The 21,082-nt window shown below is 42.7% G+C and overlaps 1 long non-coding RNA gene across 1 annotated transcript in view; it reads right to left on the bottom strand.

The window, feature by feature from the left end:
• The window catches only part of LOC307149390, a 29,577-nt gene extending 8,811 nt beyond the window's left edge, over nt 1-20,766 (bottom strand). The window contains exons 1-2 of the long non-coding RNA XR_013819554.1: nt 20,657-20,766; nt 20,111-20,251 (exon numbers count right to left, since the gene is read on the bottom strand). This is a non-coding gene — a long non-coding RNA (uncharacterized lncRNA). The remainder of the gene's footprint in view (nt 1-20,110; nt 20,252-20,656) is intronic.
• Between the last annotated feature and the right edge of the window lie 316 nt (nt 20,767-21,082).

The raw sequence follows: 21,082 nt of genomic DNA, 5'->3' as shown, positions 1-21,082 counted from the left end.
GTGTTTTTTCTTCAAAATGATGTGAAAATCACCCTGCCTTATCATTCACATAACACAATACATTGATTTGAATTTTGCAAAGCACTTTCTGTTTGGAAAGGCAATATGCGGAGTGGGCGTCAACGATCATGCATATTTAGTGGTTCGCACCTGGAGACAATGGGGCCTGCATACTTAAATAGCCATTCATTCAGGTGAGTCAGTGAGCCACAAGAATGCAAGAGCAACAGTTGGAAACATCTCAATTCTTTTTTATTTTTCCACATATTGTGCTTGCAAATTGGCCTATAATATCCAAGGAAAACATGTCTAGTAATTGTGCAGTTAATTCTCATACTGTATTTTCAGTTTTGGAATATTTATCCTCTCCCCAAATTTGTCACTAATAAAACACAATAAAAATTATTTAAAGAAAAGGCTTATATTTACCTTTTAATAGTTTGTTTACATCTACCTTGTAAATATATTTTTTTATTAAAAAAGTTACAATTACAACAACAATTCAAGTGTAATCTTTCTTTGTAAAAACTAAAGTATACATTTTATCATACATATTTCAAAGTTAAGGATTTGATTGATTATTTGATTACTTTATTTTTGACAAAACATGCTATATTTAACATGAGCAAATATTGGCAAACAAAAGCTTATTTGAGGTGGCAGATATTTTACAGTAAAAATGTATAATCTATCCAAAACTAATCAACGAAATGTTGTCTTTCATATGTCTGTAACATAGGTCTTTCATTTTTATTATAAGAAATATAAATGTTAATTTGCAGTTTAATACGTTGCTTATACAAATACATTTTATTTCAACATATTTCAGTCGATTTTTACTCAGTATAGCAATACAGTTTGCTAAAACCGAAACATTCATTCACAAACAGAAACGCCTGACTGTAACGTTGTTTTTATGAAATATTAGGGCATATAAATGTTAATTTTCAGTTTAATACGTTGCTTACAAATAGCCTAGATTTTATTTCAACATATTTCTGTCGATTTTTACTCAACTCAGTATAGCAATACAGTTTGCTAAAACATCATCATTCATTCACACAGAGACGCAATTTAAATTTAAACTGTCTTTTTGCGAGATGTGATAAACAGCGCGCATCTCTGTGGCTGCCGTTCATTTATTCACAGAAACGCGATTAACTTGAGAAGGAAAAAAAACTTACTACATATTCGGATCCTCTCTCCTGCAATACCCGCACTCTGAGGTAGATTTTCCATTATTATTATTCCTCACAGCGCTGCCAGATGGTGTAAATAAACTTGTGTTTTCTCGAGCTGATATGGGGGTGTTCACAGGTTTGCTTGGATTGCCTCAGTAATTTGCGTTTGAATAGCACGCGCTCTCCGTGGGCGTGTTCACATTACATTTGAATGAGCTCTAATTAGCTCGACTGGAATCACTCTCTTTTAATACAGATTTCACAAGATGAGAATATTTGTTTTTTATATAAATTACCTCATTTAAAAGAAGAGAATTCAAGCGTCATGCCTGTGTGTCTGTATGCCTGTTTGACTGAGTATTCACTGAGTTACAGTTCATTTTCGGACGCGTTTCAGAATGGTCTTCACTGACAGAGAGAAGGCAGAACTCGCATCACGTTTATTTTTCTTTATTTGGCAAAAAGCACAACACTTTGTTTTTATTGTGAGTATACACAAAAATAATACACATTTAACAGAATCGATTGATGTATGAAACTTGCTTGTAATATCAAAGTCAACAGAGCAAAATTAATTTCTTTTGAACTGAACTGAAAAAAGCGAGCCTATCGCGCCGGCGCGATTGTCGACCTCAGGGGGTTAATAACTTTTCTGGGCCAGCAAGTTTCGGTCACCTAGCAGCCTATGGAGAAGTGATCCAGCTCTCAGATTTAATCAAAAATATCTTAATTTGTGTTCCGAAGATGAACGAAGGTCTTACGCGGTTGGAACAACATGAGGGTGAGTAATTACTGACAGAATTTTCATTTTTGGGTGAACTAACCCTTTAATCCTGTCAGATCGTCCATCCATTGACTGAGCGTGTACGGGTCGGCCAGTCTGGTTCCGTCCGTTAAAATTAACTTTTGCAAATAACAATCATGGTCCTGGACAGTGAGTGACCTTGCACATTAAGATAAAACTGGATTTTCTCCAGTCATTGTTAAAAAACTGGCAAACTAGCGTTAGTGAAGCGGCCAGAGGGATCTTTCTGCCTCCAGCTAAGCCCCGCCCACACAAATACCTCACCATGTTTACCAACTGTAAAAGGGTCTATATCACGCGTCTTTATGTGGAAATATTAAACTGAAGTTTTTTTTTTGCGACTTTATTATATTATTTAGTTACCAGTATTTACTGATATTTATTTCAATGCTTTACAGACTTTAGTGTGTTGTTTCTTTGACGGAATTGCTCAAATAAACAAATAAATTTTTTTATTTCAAAACAACCCCCCAACCACCGCACCACCGCCGGTAGTTGGTCCATTATCACCGCGGTGGTGAAAAACTGCCGCGGTGGTGAAAACCGTCACAGCCCTATCTGCAATAAACGTTGCTATGACGACAGATATATATTATTTGTCGTGCGCAAATGAAAAAAAAAATCCTGTCAGAAATCATCCCAGTTACGTCTATTTGACAAAAAAATAATTTCAATCGATGGATAAATGGCTGAAATGGGTTCAGGCCATACCCAGAACGACAACAGAAACTTCAAAGGAGTCACCTGCTGCTCACAAGCTTTTCAGGTCAAGACACTATCATAGCAAATCCTAACTCTGACGAGAGGCCTGATGCTAGCCAAACCATTAACATGGACAGTGATGGAGACAGGGAGACACAGACTCTTCCCTCGAGACAACAAGACGATGGTAGGGAGGCACACTCAAAGATAAGAAGATATAACGAAGATTATATAACTCTGGGCTTCACATACACAGGCAATGCGAATTTCCCTCAGCCACAGTGTGTCATATGTGCGCAGGTTCTGTCTAATAACTCATTGAAGCCTTCACTCTTACAAAGACATTTAGAGACGAAACATGGCAATTTGAAAAATAAGCCAAAGGAGTTTTTTGAGCGACAATTGAGACTGCTTTCTAACACCAAGAAATGTCTGATCGCGCCAGATGCTGTAAATAAGGCAGGAGTAGAAGCGTCTTACATGGTCAGTTACAGACTGGCTAAGGCAGGTAAGCCTCATACTATTGTGAAGGAACTGATTGTCCCTGCTGCTATGGACATGGCTGAGAAAATGTTGGGGGAAAAGGCTAAACATACTTTCCAGAAAATGTCTTCATCAGACAATACCGTGTCCCGACGGATCAGTGATATGTCAGCAGACGTTTTGAGACAATTACTATGTCGCATACATGCCAGTGAATTCTATGCATTACAGCTAGATGAGTCAACAGATGTAGCAGGCCTGGCTCAGTTGTTGGTGTACGTCAGGTACATATATGGAGGGTCAATCCATGAGGACATCCTCTTTTGCAAACCGTTACCGACGAGGACAATGGGGCAGGACATTTTTGGACTCATAGACAGTTTCATACGATCACACGGAATAACCTGGACTAAATGTGTTGGTATATGCACAGATGGTGCCAAATCAATGACGGGGAGGCACAGCGGAGTGGTCACCAGTGTACAAGCAGTGGCTCCAGATGCCACTTGGGTCCACTGTAGCATACATAGACGACAATAGTGGCCGCCAAAGGAATGTCAGACAGGCTTGCACAGGTGTTGGACAACACAGTAAAGATGGTTAACTTTGTCAAATCAAGACCCCTAAACTCGCGCATTTTTTCCACCTTATGCAGTGAGATGGGCAGTGACCATTTGATGCTTTTGCTCCACACTGAAGTGCGATGGTTATCCAGAGGGAAAGTTTTAGCACGCTTTTTTGAACTGAAAGACGAGCTGAAACTGTTTTTCATCGACAATCCTTTTCGCTTGTCAGATAGGTTGCATGACAATGAGTGGCTCACAAGACTGGCCTATTTGGGAGATATCTTTGGTCGTCTAAATGAGCTCAATCTCGGGCTGCAAGGTCGCTCTGTGACAATATTCAATGTGCGAGACAAGGTAGAGGCCACGATTAAAAAGCTGAACTTCTGGTCTGAGTGTGTCAAAGACAACGACATTGGCGCATTCCCATCACTGCAGGATTTTCTGTGTGAAAACAAACTACGGCTTGCCGACAGTGTCAGATGTGACATACGGAAACACCTTGGCGACTTGGCAGCGCAATTACGCAAATACTTCCCCGAAACAGACGACCACGACACATGGATTCGTAATCCTTTTTCGTCACCCAACACATGCCAGCTTCCTATGCTCGAGAGAGAGAGCCTCATTGAAATATCCACAAACGGGTCGGTCAGAATCGAGTTCGGTCAGAAGACACTGACAGATTTCTGGATTAGTTTGCGGGCAGAGTATCCGGACCTGGCAAACCGAGCAATTAAGACGTTGATGCCATTTGCTACAACGTATTTATGTGAGACTGGATTCTCAGCTTTGGTCTGCCTTAAGACCAAGTATAGGTACAGACTGAATCTGTCCCCAATTCGGCCTAACATCGCTGCATTATGTAAGAACATCCAGGCACATCCCTCACATTGATTAAACTGGTGATGTGGATGGAGAGGTGGTAGGCCTATTCTGTGTGGTTTACTACAATTTAGTTTACTGTTAACTATTTAGTTTACTATTGTTAATGTGTTCTCTTTTTTATTATTATTTTACAGCAGAGAAGTTAAGAAAATATACAATGTTATCATATGTGAAAACTGAAAAGCAATACTTATCAGCATGTGAAAAGTTAACAATAGCTTTAATGAGATGTTGGATATGTGTTGTAGGCCTATTGTGTGTGAGATTGGGTGCATATCTGTTTAAAATCATTATATTCAGCACATTTGTATCATATGTTGACTTTTGATGAGATTCGTATCATATGTTTATGATTCTATTCACTATTCTCGACAAAATTTATAAAAATAAATATTAATAAATAAAAAAAAACTTGTTGTTAACAATTGGTGGTGTTGTGGGTACTCCGGAAGATCTATAATGTCTCAGGGGGTACATGCCTGTTAAAAGTTTGGGAACCACTGGTCTACACTATCATACTAAACTGCATTTGAGTGTGTTGAAAGTTATAATGTTATTCTATTTGTTAGTCTGTTGGCTATGGATACTAGAAGTAACATTAGAATATCATACTGATCATATTCTAACATTTCATCATGTTGAGCTATATAACATTGATTCGTTTTATGTCAAGTCAAGTCAAGTCATCTTCATTTATATAGCGCTTTTAACAATGTAGATTGTTTCAAAGCAGCTTTACAGAGATAAGCGTATAATTTAAGGTAGCATAGATTGTTTTGGCTTTATAGCAGAGTTAAGTTATTTTCCATCTAAAGTTAGTTTTGATTGATTTGCTTCCGTCGCAACGATCATTTGTTATTAAATTAGGGGCCGCTAAGATGACACCATTCCCTCTACACAGACTTTAAACGCGAACCTGTGAGAAACACTGATGGCGTTCACATGCGCATTTAGAATGGGTTCTATAGTTATGTGCGTTTGAATATACGCAGGTTTGGAATTCCCTACAAGCCAAGCCTAAACAAAGTACTTGTCTTTCCTTATTAATTTTGATAAAGAATTTTATTTTATTTTGTTGCTTTGGGGTAGGAACGCGAAACGAATTTTCCCGACAACGCCTTATCTGTATAGTGGTAGAGGGATCCTCCATAGGGAGAGACTAGTTGGCACTTCAGCACTGCGTTGTCATCGGTCCAGGCGAAGGTCCTTCGTCAGATCTGGATACGGCCTGGATCCGGCAGGCTGCAGGAAAACCTCGGGATAAACACAGACACTAAAATTAGCGTAGATGCCATTCTTCTCATGATGTAACTGTCACATTCACCGTCTGTCATCGTCCTGTCTGCACTACAGTTCCCAGAATCCTCCTTGTTTCCACACCTGAACTCACTCCCTTCATTACCCACCTGTTCGTCATCATCATCATCTGCATCACCTGTCTTGTGTTCATCTGTCTGTGTATTTAAGTTCCTTCTGTTCACTCCTTCACCGGTCGGTCAATGTTTATGTTAGGTTATCTATGTTCTGAGCACACGCTCCCTTTTTGTTTGTATTTGCTTATGTTAGAATTAAAATCTTGGAATTCATCATCTTCGTGTTCGTCTCCTACTTCATCCACCCAGGAAACCTGACAGATTGACCGACCTTAAATAAAAAGAAAAGAAGATGGAGATCTGGAAGCAGGCCTTTGTGGGAACCCGCCAAGCTGTGTTCAGGGGGATCCGTGGAAGTCACAGGGGAGGATATGGGCGATATGGGGCCAGACACTTTTTTCAGCACCAACATCCCCACGTCCAACCAGAACCTGAGCCAGTCGTCTGCAGAATCAAACACATCTCCAGAGATGATGACTTCTCTGATCTCCCTCCTCTCATCAGTCCAGCCGAGCCTGCACTTCACGCCAGTCCAGCCGAGCCTGCACTTCACGCCAGTCCAGCCGAGCCAGCACTTCACGCCAGTCCAGCCGAGCCTGCACTTCACGCCAGATCTGCCGAAGCCAAGGCAGTATGCGTCATGCCCGCCGCGCCTGAGACAGTGAGCTTCATGCCCGCCGAGCTAAAGACTGACAGCGTCATGCCCGCAGAGATTTTGTTTTCTTTTATTCCGCCGAGCTTGAAGCTCCCTTCGCCGCTGGTCCTGCCCAGCTCAGAGCCCTCTTCGCCGCTGGTTCCGCCCAGCTCAGAGCCCTCTTCGCCGCTGGTTCCGCCCAGCTCAGAGCCCTCTTCGCCGCTGGTCCTGCCCAGCTCAGAGCCCTCTTCGCCGCTGGTCCTGCCCAGCTCAGAGCCCTCTTCGCCGCTGGTTCTGCCCAGCTCAGAGCCCTCTTCGCCGCTGGTCCCGCCCAGCTCAAAGCCCTCTTCGCCGCTGGTCCCGTCCAGCCCAGAGCCTTCTTCGCCGCTGGTCCCGTCCAGCCCAGAGCCTTCACCGCTGGTCCCGTCCAGCCCAGAGGCTTCACCGCTGGTCCCGTCCAGCACAGAGCCTTCACCGCTGGTCCCGTCCAGCACAGAGCCTTCTTCACCGCTGGTTCCGCCCAGCACAAAGCCCTCGTCGCTGGATCTGCCCAGCACCGAGCCCTCGTCGCTGGATCTGCCCAGCACCGAGCCCTCGTCGCTGGATCTGCCCAGCACCGAGCCCTCGTCGCTGGATCTGCCCAGCACCGAGCCCTCGTCGCTGGATCTGCCCAGCACCGAGCCCTCGTCGCTGGATCTGCCCAGCACCGAGCCCTCGTCGCTGGATCTGCCCAGCACCGAGCCCTCGTCGCTGGATCTGCCCAGCACCGAGCCCTCGTCGCTGGATCTGCCCAGCACCGAGCCCTCGTCGCTGCCCAGCACCGAGCCCTCTCTGGTACCCGGGACTTTTCCCAAGTATTTTTTTGGGGGGGGGCCATAGGGCTCCGTCCTGGCCACTCGAGGGGCCATGGCCACCTGAGGGGTCCTCACCACCATGGCCACCTGAAGGGTCTTCTCCGCCATGGCCACCTGAAGGGTCTTCACCGCCGTGGCCACCTGAAGGGTCTTCTCCGCCGTGGCCACCTGAAGGGTCTTCTCCGCCATGGCCACCTGAAGGGTCTTCTCCGCCATGGCCACCTGAAGGGTCTTCACCGCCGTGGCCACCTGAAGGGTCTTCTCCGCCATGGCCACCTGAAGGGTCTTCTCCGCCATGGCCACCTGAAGGGTCTTCACCGCCGTGGCCACCTGAAGGGTCTTCTCCGCCTTGGCCACCCGAAGGGTCCGGACCGCCATGGCCACCCGAAGGGTCCTCACTGCCGTGGTCGCCTGAGGGGACATCACCGCCCTGGCCACCCGAAGGGTCCTCTCCGCCGTGGCCACCCGAAGGGTCCTCACCGCCGTGGCCGCCCGAGGGGTCATCTCCGTCCTGGCCACGCCCACAGCCTGCTCCACCGTGACCACACCCACAGTCTGCTCCGCCCTGGAGGCTTCCTGCCTTGTCTCCCTTGCCTTGTCTTCCCCGTCAGCCTCCAGGGCGCCCACCCTCCCACCCTCCCACCCCCCCACCCCTTTGGTCTTTCTACGGCGCGAGGACGCGCCTACCGGGAGGGGGGAGTAATGTCACATTCACCGTCTGTCATCGTCCTGTCTGCACTACAGTTCCCAGAATCCTCCTTGTTTCCACACCTGAACTCACTCCCTTCATTACCCACCTGTTCGTCATCATCATCATCTGCATCACCTGTCTTGTGTTCATCTGTCTGTGTATTTAAGTTCCTTCTGTTCACTCCTTCACCGGTCGGTCAATGTTTATGTTAGGTTATCTATGTTCTGAGCACACGCTCCCTTTTTGTTTGTATTTGCTTATGTTAGAATTAAAATCTTGGAATTCATCATCTTCGTGTTCGTCTCCTACTTCATCCACCCAGAAGCCTGACAGTAACGAGTACATCAGGATTTATGGGAAGTGTTCCCGGTTCCGGCTGACCTAATCTATGCAGCCTAACATTAAATTATAGAAGTCTATAAAGTATTATGTGAATGCTAGGTCAAAGAGATGTGTCTTTAATCTGGCTTTGAACTGACAGAGTGTGTCTGCTTCCCGGACAATGGTAGGAAGACTGTTCCAGAGTTTTGGTGCTAAATAAGAAAAGGATCTACCGCCAGCAGTCGATTTTGATATTCTAGGTATTAGTAACTGGCCGGAATTTTGAGATCGCAATAGACGTGACGGACTATAATGTGTTAAGAGCTCGCTCAAGTACTGCGGAGCTAAACCATTTAGTGCTTTGTAAGTAATCAGCAATATTTTAAAATTTATGCGATGTTTAATAGGGAGCCAATGCAGTTTTGACAGAACCGGGCTAATATGGTCATACTTCCTGGTTCTGGTAAGAACTCGAGCTGCTGCGTTTTTAACCAGCTGTAGTTTGTTTATTAAGCATGCAGGGCAACCACCCAGTAGAGCATTACAACAATCTAGCCTTGAGGTCATGAACGCATGAACTAATTGTTCCGCATTTGTCAATGAGAGCATATGGCGTAATTTAGATATATTTTTAAGATGGAAAAAATGCAGTTTTACAGATACTAGACACGTGACTTTCAAATGAAAGATTGGTATCAAAGAGCACACCCAGGTTCCTAACCGACGACGAAGACTTAACAGAGCAGCCATCGAGTGTTAGACAGTATTCTAGGTTATTACGTGAGGACGTTTTTTGTCCAATAATTAGAAACTCTGTTTTTTCAGAATTTAGAAGTAGGAAATTCAGTCATTTCAATTTCCAATTTCCAATTTTCCAGAGTCATCCAATTTTTTATATCCGCTATGCATTCCGTTAATTTTGTGAATTGATAAATTTTGTTAGATTTTGAAGAAATATACAGCTGAGTATCGTCAGCATAACAGTGAAAGCTAATCCCATGTTTCCTAATGATATCTCCTAATGGTAGCATGTACAGAGTGAACAGCAGCGGTCCTAGTACTGAGCCTTGTGGTACGCCATACTGAACTTGTGATCGATGAGACATCTCATCATTTACTGCTACAAACTGATAACGGTCAGATAAGTATGATTTAAACCATGCTAGTGCATTTCCCGTAATGCCAACATAATGTTCTAATCTATTTAAAAGAACGTTGTGGTCAATGGTGTCAAATGCAGCACTAAGATCGAGTAACACTAATAGCGAGATACAACCATGATCGGATGATAGAGCAAATCATTTGTGACTCTAACGAGAGCTGTCTCGGTACTATGGTACGGTCTAAATCCGGACTGGAAATCCTCGCAGATATCATTTCTTTCAATAAAGGAACACAGTTGTGAGGATACTGCCTTTTCTAATATCTTTGACAGAAAAGGTAGATTCGAGATCGGCCTGTAATTGACTAATTCTGTAGGATCAAGTTGCGTTTTTTTAACAAGCGGTTTAATCATAGCCAGCTTAAAGTTTTTTGGTACGTATCCTAGAGACAAAGATGAATTAATGATATTAAGAAGAGGATCTATGACCTCTGGAAGCATCTCTTTCAGTAGCTTAGTTGGTATAGGGTCTAACATAAGTTTAGTAAATTCTTCCTCTCCTATAGCAACGAATGAATCAAATTTTTCCTCAGGGAGACTGCAATGCACTGCCTGATGCGATACTGTAGTAGACGGTTGCATAGTTATAATTGTGTCCAGTGGCGGTCTTAACATAGAGGCATAGGTAGGCGGCTGCTTGGGGCCCCCGTAGTAGGGGGGGCCCCAACCAGCCTCAAAAAAAAAAAAAAAAAGCCCCTTATCATCATGAACGCTTCAAAAGAATAGTACATTGTATTAATATTCTTAAGAAATACGTTGAAAAGTAGTAGTTAAAATGTCCAGTTCATGGTTATCCGTTTCTACACACCCCCGACTTTCACTATGAGATGGACTAGTCCGTAACTGTGCGCGGCGCGAAAGATAAACACGCAGTGACAGGAGGACTGGGAAGTACACAAAAACAGAGACGAAGCAAGATGAGTCTAAACGCGAAAATGAAACCAAGTTACCCAAGTGGCTCAAATAAAAGAAAAAAAGACGTTGATAAGTATTTGTCAACGCTGCCAAAGATGACAAACTTTTTTACAGCTACTGTTGGGGATTCAGACAGGAACAACAACGTCCAAAGTGTTGAACATGCCGCTACAGCAGCAGCTGCTAGCTGTGAAGTGGCGCTAGGTGAGGATAACGTTAACACACTCACATGGATATAGGTGGATTTGCTTAGAGCCAAATGCAACATCACCTCTCCCCAGTTCGCCCCTCTTACCCCCCTCTCAATTACTTACTATAAATACTGTTTTGGCGCTTGTAAATGTGACGTGAAAGATCCCTAGCGCACGTGAACTGATCATCTCTAACGTAGCCTAACTAACGTTAGCTAATAGTGAATAAACACGAATGACTATTGAAAGATACAGTACAACTTACCAATGTATATTCCTCATACATAATACCGATCAATCAGTGTTTTTCAACAGCGGAAAGGGTCAATAAAACAGCTGGAGAACAATTATGTCACATAAAATTTACCTCAGGAAAGCCGTTTAATGACCATAATATATGTTAGGCTATAGCACGTTAGTTGGCTAGAAAAAAAGAGCTATAGAGAGTATTTTGCTAAATATGTGTACTATATTACATATTTAGTATATTTTTGACTTATATTATTAAAGTTGTTATTATAATAAAAACGCATTATGTTTAATTTGAGTTATTTTTAACCTTAAATAATACTACCAGCTGATAGGGCTCTATGTATGTTTACAGCATTATGTGAGTTTTTTTTTTCTTGAGAAAATTAACCCTATCTTGTGTACCTAATATTTATCCAAATGAGTCAATATTGAATCAAATCACAAGAATTGAATTGAAATCGTGAAATTTGTCAAGCAATAATAAAAAACAGTAGCTTACCAGAAATTGTACCATGTAAACATTGTAACATGTTTCTGTTTAGTTACTAAATGTTTTGACAATCACAATACACTTATTGTGATGCAAGATTTTTCAGGTGTTATCTGAAACCTTCTCTGTTGGGTTCCATCGTGACTATTAGTTTGTGTAGTGCTACACTTTGTGTGTTCTCTGCTTTCCATCTTCATTTTGGAGTAAAGAAATGTATGCAGGGTTTAAAGGGAAAGTTGTTTTTTTCTCCTCTCCAACCTATACTTCCCCGTAGATTAGCTTTACCTGGCTATCCATCATTCAGTCTGTAATTTTTTTTCGTTATCTTTTAAAAATCGGATGGGGGGGCCCCCATACATACTTTCGCCTTGGGCCCCCAATTTGCTAAATCCGCCACTGATTGTGTCCCTGATATTATCAATCTTATAAGTGAAGAAGTTCATAAAATCATTACTGCTGTGTTGCTTGGAAACTTCTGGGCTTGAAGCTTTATTTTTCGTTAGTTTAGCCACCGTTTCAAATAAATACCTAGGATTATGTTTATTTTCTTCTAATAGGGTTGAAAAATAAGCAGATCTAGCAGCTTTTAAAGCCTCTCTGTAAGTAATTGAGCTCTCCTTCCATGAAATGCGAAATACCTCTAGTTTTGTTTTCTTCCAGTTGCGCTCCATTTTTCTGGCTGCTCTCTTAAGGGCCTGAGTGTGCTCGTTGTACCACGGCGTTGGACTATTTTCTTTAATCTTCTTTAAGCGCAACAGAGCAACTGTGTCTAAAGTGCTGGAAAAGAGAGAGTTAAACGTTTCTGTTGTAATATCTAGTTCTTCTAAGCTATCCGGGATGCTGAGATGATGAAACTGATCAGGAAGATTATTAATAAAGCAATCTTTAGTGGCAGAAGTGATAGGTCTCACATATTTGAAACACGGAGTCGGCTTTGCAGCCTTGGCTAAATGCAAATTACACGAGACTAGGTAATGATCTGAGATGTCATCGCTCTGCTGCAGAATTTCAACGGCATCAACATCTATTCCGTGTGATAATATTAGATCTAGAGTATGATTACGACGATGAGTAGGTCCTGACACGTGTTGTCTAACTCCAATTGAATTTACAATGTCTTTAAATGCCAATCCCAATGCATCTTTTTCATTATCGATGTGTATATTAAAATCACCAACAATTAGTACTTTATCTGCAGTCAATATTAATTCTGATAGAAAGTCCGCATATTCTTTGATAAAGTCTGTATGGTGCCCTGGTGGCCTGTATACAGTAGCCAGCACAAATCTCAAACGTGATTTATCGTTTACACTATATATTTTTACATTAAGCACCAATGCTTCAAAAGAATTATATTTAAAACTTGATTTCTTAGTGGTTTTGAAGCTATTACTATAAATTACAGCAACACCACCCCCTTTGCGTTTCAGACGAGGCTCATGTTTATAACAGTAATCTTGCGGGGTTGATTCATTTAAAGTAATGTAATAGTTTGGTTTTAGCCAGGTTTCTGTCAAACACAGCACATCTAGGTTATTATCTGAAATCATATCATTAACAACGAGTGCTTTTGAAGTAAGCGATCGAATATTCAGCAACCCAAGCTTTAGCATTTGCTCATCTGTATTAAAGCTGTTTTTTATTTGTTGAACATCAATTAAATTTTTAACCTTAGATGGGTTTAAACGTTTTTTGGATTTCCAAGTTCGGGGAACAGACACAGTCTCTATATGATGATAGCTAGGTGAAAGAGGCTCTATGTGATGGGATTTATCTGACCTTGGTGACGCGAGGCCGCTAGCAGACGGTCGGTTAAGCCAGTCTGTCTGCTTCCTGACCTGAGCCCCAGATTGTCATGTTTGAGCTCTAAGACTATGAGCCATATTACTAGAGAGAAGAGCAGCACCATCCCAGGAGGGATGAATACCATCTCTTTTCAACAGGTCAGGCTTGCCCCAAAAACTTTTCCAATTGTCTATGAATTCTATATTATTAAGCGGACACCACTTAGACAACTAACCGTTAAGCGAACACAATCTACTAACTATCTCATCACTCCTGCGAACAGGAAGGGGGCCAGAGCAAATTACAGTCCTTGACATCGTACTTGCAAGTTCACACACCTCTTTAATATTAATTTTGGTGATCTCCGACTGGCGGAGTCGAACATCATTAGTGCCGACATGAATAATGATCTTAGAGAATTTACGATTAGCATTAGCCAGCACTTTTAAATTTGCTTTGATGTCAGGCACTCTGGCTCCCGGCAAACATGTGACTATGGTGGCTGGTGTCTCTATTTTCACGTTCCGTGTAATAGAATCGCCAATAACTAGGGCACAATCATTCTCAGTGGGTGTTTCACTGAGCGGGGCAAATCGATTTGTTATGGTAATCGGAACGGAAGAGTGGTTTTTAGATCCGCGACTAGAGCGATCCCTCACTGTCACCCATTTGCCTGGCTGCACAGGCTCTACTTCAGCCGGATCCGACTCATGTAAAGAGTTCACTATGCTATGCGCATCCAAAACATCTAAAGCACTAGCACTCTTACTATCCTCAATTAAAGTTTGGATGCGTGTTTCTAATTCTGAAATCTTCTCTGTCAACCTAACTGTCTCCTTACATTTATCACATATAAATCCTATATTGCCGACAGAGAAGGCTATGCTAAACATGTGACATGAAGTGCAGGTGACAATAACAGGACAAGACATTACTCACCGTGTTTGTTGACTGATTCTTACTCACCTGAGCTTTTTATGAACTCAAAGTCACGGACGCGCGAGAGAAAAATAAATAAATAAAAATAGCTGAGCGCATGGGTGGCGCGTTAACAGGCTAGCGAATTACTAGCGTTTTGTGCTAGTAGTACTAATAACAGAAGCTAGCGATGTCAGGTTAATCTGAGATGTTGGGTATAATGGGTATGGGTATAATATGTACATTTGTTCACCTGTCTAATAAAGCACATGCAAGAGCCACTCTTCGACTCTCAAGTCGAAGTTTGTCGTGAAGTTCTCTGCATCTCGAAAACGGCACACCGATATTGATCCTCGTTTTATTTGTCACAAAGTCTGCTTGCCTTGGTCAAAGAGTATAGAAGTACCAAGAGGCGAAACTCAATAGAACGTTCCATAGCAACAAACGCACCCATGCGCAGAGCTGCAGCTCCGCCATCTTGGACTGAACGCAACACAGCTGTCATAGAATTGAATGATACCGGTTCCAATTCAAAAGCGGTTAAGGGAATTAAGTAGTAGTTTCTAGTTTTTAATATCTCTATAGCAGACATCCCAAGTCTCCCGGAAGTTCCGGGAGTCTCCTGCATATTGATAGCGGCTCCCTGATGCCCGCAAATTAGCTAAAATCTACCAGAATCTAGAGCGAGCGAGCAATAGCACGCAGCTCCAAACCGTGTATAGGAACCGGGAACACTTCCCATAAATCCTGATGTACTCGTTACAGAAGAATGGCATCTACGCTAATTTTAGTGTCTTTGTTTATCCCGAGGTTTTCCCGCAGCCTGCCGGATCCAGGCCGTATCCAGATCTGATGAAGGCCCTTCGCCTGGACCCGATGACAATGCAGTGCTGAAGTGCCAACTAGTCTCTCCCTATGGAGGATCCCTTTACCACTCTACAGATAAAGCGTTGTCGGGAAACTCAATTCGCGTATCTACCCCGAATTTGATAAAATAAAATAAAATTCTGTATCAAAAATTATAAGGAAACACCAGTACTTTGTTTAGGCTTGGTTTGTAGGGAATTACAAACCTGCGTACATATATTCAAATGCACATAACTATAGAACCAATTCTTAATGCGCATGTGAACGCCATCAGCGTTTCTCACAGGTTCGTGTTTAAAGTTTGTGTAAAGAGAATGGTGTCGTCTTAGCGGCCCCTAATTTAATAACAAATGATTGTTACGACGGAAGCGAATCAATCATAACTAACCTTAGCTGGAAAATAACTTTACCAAAGAACCGCTATAAAGCCAAAACAATCTCCGTTACCATAAATTATACGTTTATCTCTGTAAAGCTGCTTTGAAACAATCTACATTGTTAAAAGCGCTATATAAATGAAGATGACTTGACTTGACTATAGAGCACACGGCAGAAAGGGTGAGGGAGCGAGAGACCTTGCCTGTGTGTGCTGGTGTGCGCGTGTGTGCCTCAACCATAGACTGTAAAAAAAAAAACAAGGGCATGTAAGATAGACTCAGAGCACACGGCAGAAAGGGTGAGGGAGCGAGAGACCTTGCGTGTGTGTGCCTCAACCATAGACTGTAAAAAAACAACAAGCGCATGTAAGATAGAGAGCCTCCTGATTGGCCTGTTTCGGTAAGTCAACCACTCAATTGTCATTGTGGGCGGGATTTTATCTCTTCCCCCCAACCTAATTTAACTGTATCCATCAGTTAACTGTATCTAAAAACAGGAGCGCCATGGCAGAGGTAGAGTGTCGAAACGAAAACGAAAGTAAAAGACACATTCTTTGACTTTACAGGGGGTGGAGGGGATACCTCCCAGAAATGACCTTTTGCAGGTTGGGATGTCTGCTACAGCCTAAAGACTAAAACGGCGTTTTGAATAATGTACAACAAAATAATGCTCATGGATCGGTTTATAATTAAACAATTTCATCATAGAGCATGAAGCTGTCAAATGGGCTACTTATTTAACCCAATAACTTTGGGATAACTCCCATTTTCATACACAGCACAATTTTACCAACACCAGTAACAACAGCTCATGTTCCTCATGAAATGATTGACAAATTCCTTAAAAAAGCCAAAAACACAATGAACAGTGAGTAGGTGAAAGGGACAACATATTAGTCAAGAGAGAATATTTAATAGTAATAGAAGATCATCACAAAATTAACTAGTAAAATTGGTGATGGTAAGATCACCATATAATTTCTGCCTGCATTACACACAACAAATCAAACATCGTGCAAGTAAAGTGCACACATTTACTACAAACAGAATGACAATGGAAGTATATTAGCTATTCTATATGTTTTAGTCTTTAGTTTTATTATAATTTAATTAATCTTGACTGATAAAAACTTTGTACAACACGTTACATTTGATACAGAAAGAGAGAGTTAAAGAGCATCTTGCAGGTAAAAAAAAAAATCTAAATGAATATATAACCGTGTATGAAAATACCATATGAAAAGATAATGCAGGATTTAAAATGTTTTAAAACGACATAAGGACACCAATTTAGTAGATAAAGTGAGTTTTTCTTTGACTGCTCGTACAAACCGCTTTTTTTCAACATCGCGTCATTTTACGTCACAAGAGGGAGATGTGTGCTGTGCTCTGCCGCAGCTCAGTGCAGAGTAGGTTGGTATTCAGTAAGAGCGGTCGTGAGTCAGTGTGTTTTCAGTAGTTTTTATATTTCAATTTATCATCGTCATGGTAAATGTATGTGTTTGTGGAGCTTGCAAAAACTCCAGCCTGTCAGGACATCGAGTCCACCGGTTTCCTAACAAGAAAAAGGACGGTGCTATCTTTCGTGCCTGGGTGCGGTTTGTGCAGGTGAAGAGACAGGATTTCTCTTCCGCGTTGGCTTCAGAAAACGCGGTCGTGTGTAGCATTCACTTCAGATCAGAGGATTATCGTCCCGGCGATATAATGGAGTTCAACATGGGATACCGAAGTAAGAACCGGGTGAGACTCAGAGCTGGTGCGGTTCCTTCATTGCACGCATCTTCGGGTTCTCCCGCCGGATGTAGGCACGAGCACAACGCAATGTAAGTGGAACGAAACTGAGCTACTCGTTATTGTGTTTGTGTGGACCGTTTATCAGTTTGGACCAGTGCAGCACGAGCCTGATCAAGCAACACTGTAACTGCGAGATCCAGTAAATAAAGCATTTGAATTTGCCACTGAAGTAATAACATCGCTGCGAGATCTAGTGAGAAATATTTGTCACGGGGTGACGAAGGCGGAACTAAAAACTCAGCGCATGATTCCCTTGGGGAGCGTTTCCGGTGTGACACCAGGTCGGTTCCGGTTTACTGTCATGGCCGACCGGGAAGATAAACAAGGAAATTTGCGGCAGCTGCATCAAATTGGAGCTGATTATGGTGGCGGTTGGGATGCACCTTACTAGAGGGGATATAAAAGCAGAGAGTTGAGAATCTAGAGCGGGGCAGTTCAGGGGAGAAGTAGGACATGAAGGACAGAGTGCGGTGGGGGAAGTGGAGTGCAGCAATGACGGGTGACCGAGGGCAGAGGGACACGCAGAGGTAACGGAGAGAAGCTGCGAGAAGAGAGAAGTGTGATGTGGGACGGGCAGCGCTGGAAATTACTGTTCTATTTCAGCATACAAATGAGCCATCTGTCAACTTTCCATCTGGACCCGAGCAACTGCCTTATTCATATTGAGGTTTGTGGATTGCAGTGCTGATTCATCGTATCACGTGTGAAGAATTGTGCGACTTGCACGAGTGTGGGACGTTGCAGACCGCGCGGGTGATGGAACTGTGACAAAGCTGTGCTGGCCAGGGAACATCGCGTTAAAACAAAGAAGGTGCTGAAGCTGCTGCTGATGAGAATGCTGAAGGAAACGTAAGCCTTGAATTATGTTCATGTCTCTCCCTGTCTGCTGCTGAAGAGAATGCTGAAGGAAACGTAAGCCTTGAATTATGTTCATGTCTCTCAATGTCTGCTGCTGAAGAGAATGCTGAAGGAAACGTAAGCCTTGAATTATGTTCATGTCTCTCCCTGTCTGTTGCTGAAGTCTGCTGCTGAAGAGAATGCTGAAGGAAACGTAAGCCTTGAATTATGTTCATGTCTCTCCCTGTCTGCTGCTGATGAGAATGCTGAAGGAAACGTAAGCCTTGAATTATGTTCATGTCTCTCCCTGTCTGCTGCTGAAGAGAATGCTGAAGGAAGCGTAAGCCTTGAATTATGTTCATGTCTCTCCCTGTCTGCTGCTGAAGAGAATGCTGAAGGAAACAAGAAGAATGCTGAGGGAAACGTAAGCCTTGAGTTATGTTCATGTCTCTCCCTGTCTGCTGCTGATGAGAATGCTGAAGGAAACGTAAGCCTTGAATTATGTTCATGTCTCTCCCTGTCTGCTGCTGATGAGAATGCTGAAGGAAACGTAAGCCTTGAATTATGTTCAGGTCTCTCCCTGTCTGCGGCTGATGAGAATGCTGAAGGAAACGTAAGTCGTGGATTATGTTCATGTCTCTCCCTGCCCGTTGCTGAAGGGAATGCTGCGGCTGGAGAACGCGGAGGCTGAGCCAGCGTTTAAAGACTGTTTTTATTTAATAAAGAATAATATTGTTTCATTTTTAAATTGGTGTCATGCCTCTCTCTTGTGGTTCACGGTCCGCTCCTCGGGGCGGTGCGGTGGTTCAGGGGTGGGCGGCCCGCTGGCGCTCCACCCCGACCTGTGACATATTCACATTTCTCCGTTATTAACGGATCGAACAGCGCTGACGTGGAAACCAGGAATAAACATTGTGCAATGAATGAACGAACTATCCAGTGTCCACAGATCAGCAACATTCACCATGGCTTTACTGTAGTAACACTAACTGCAACCATGGAAGTTTGGCATTTTCCACTAAGGCCCAGTATGCATCCACCTCCCTGCAACACCTGCCTCAGCTGTAAACATTGCCTCGCATTTCCCACACAAGCACCTATGGAACAAAAAATGTATCAGGAATAAATATCTCTCTGTCTCTCGATGAGAAACCGCTAAGTTATATCACGTAACGTTAGTCTGGGCGGATATTAATGAGCATGACAAACGCCTGATCAAAGCTTAGTTTCTGTTATTGTAAGTTCCAATATGTTCTGTCTAACATTAATCCTGGCCTGTCCCTGCTCTCTTGGCAGCCTAGCAGGCTCATAATTGTATGGCTGTGGTCCGTCAACAATTTCCTCAGCGTCCGAAATGTCATTGCGATCCATTTTTCCCTGTTGCTTGAATCGACCGCTCTCCCTCGTGCTACGTCACGCCCGTCACGCCCATTTTCAGATGCGGAAGTAAAATTTTCTCACAAAAACGACTCCAGAAGCCACTGTAGCGTATTTATACGTTTTTTTTAAAGAAAATCTAGTTCCTACATTATTTTTCTATACATTGACTTGTTGGGTCTTCTAACCTGCAAGATGCTCTTTAATGTACAGATTTACAGATGACTTAGCTTTAAAAAATTTCTGTTGCGCTTCTGTTTGGGCTGTGAGAGTTGTCAATTTTGGGTCCGTAATATATGATGGATTCTGACTCTATTAAATAGTTTCACCATGTATACAAGAGTGTTTTTGCACTTTTCCTTGTCACACACAACTTCCCTGCACTCACTGTTGTACACCTCCATGCCGCTATTAAATAGCTTCCTTCCCAGACCAACTGTGTGGATGACTGACCTGATTTTTCTCCTAAAGTTTGACTCCAGGGCTATGATGAAATCTACCAGTTCAGTGCTGGGCACTTTTAGGCCTTTCTCCCCCAAAGTGTCAGTGTATTGTTTTTCTTTCAAAAAAGTGTATCTCAAATCCGGGATAGTGGAAACAGCTGTAGTGAAAAGTGGACATTCATTACAGTCACCAAATTTTCCCACCACCTTGCTGCCAATGTAACCAGCCATGTACACCAGCACATTTTCATTGTGTTGAAAGGCAGGCACTGATGACATTTGTGTGTTGCTCAGTACGTCCAGGACATCTTCAGGAGGGTCGTCAAGCTCCAGGACAGCATTGCTGCTCTAAGAACAAAAACGATAACAATATTAGCCAAATCTACTGATATAAGTGTGCATATTACACAAGTTGTTTTCCCCTACATCTAGTTTTGTTAACCAAAGCGATTTTTTTTTTCATAAACCAGTTCTGATTCTGAGTTGCCAAGACCTCATGTTCTTGGAGATAGCTGGTCCTGACTGAGCCCTTTCCTTGAATTTTGAGATCCTGAGCATTACTAGAGGTAGTTGGCTTGTCCTGGCTGAGCATTCTCTCTGGCCTCTCTGATTCATTGATCAAGGGAACCTCTCTCTCCCTGACCTCAGTGTAATTCATCGTATCTTCTTTATGTATAATAAAATATAAGCAAACATTAATAGTTAATTAGCAATGTTAATATACAAAGTAAAAAAAAAAAAAACATTACTTACCATGGTCTCCATAGCATGGTTTTGTTTGATGGGGATAACACTGTATGTGTATTGAAGGGGGGCCTCTCTCAGCCACCCCACTATCTGCAGCCACTCTACTGTAGTCATGTTCTTTCAGAACCATCTCTGTGTCATTGGTGACCTGGGGACTCTCCTGGGAGGCATATCTGTGCTGAACTGCAGTAGGAAGGTGTCAAGATCTTGCTCACAGTTGGTCTTTTCAGAGTTGTTGAACATAAGTCCTGTGGCCACGGCCCGATATTCACATTAAAACTGGATAGAATCAGGATTGTCACGAGCTGAAACAAACATACACACCACCATGCTAAATACAATAATTACAATTACACCTTTTTATTACAATTACAACAATTTTAAATTTTAAAGTGTTTTAAAAAAGGTGTGCCCCAATTCAAACTAATACCA

Source organism: Squalius cephalus (genome assembly GCF_949319135.1).
Source record: "Squalius cephalus genome assembly, chromosome: 21".
Taxonomy (NCBI): Eukaryota; Metazoa; Chordata; class Actinopteri; order Cypriniformes; family Leuciscidae; genus Squalius; species Squalius cephalus.
Note: the sequence above shows the minus strand (reverse complement) of the source record. Positions and strands in the feature narration are given on the sequence as shown.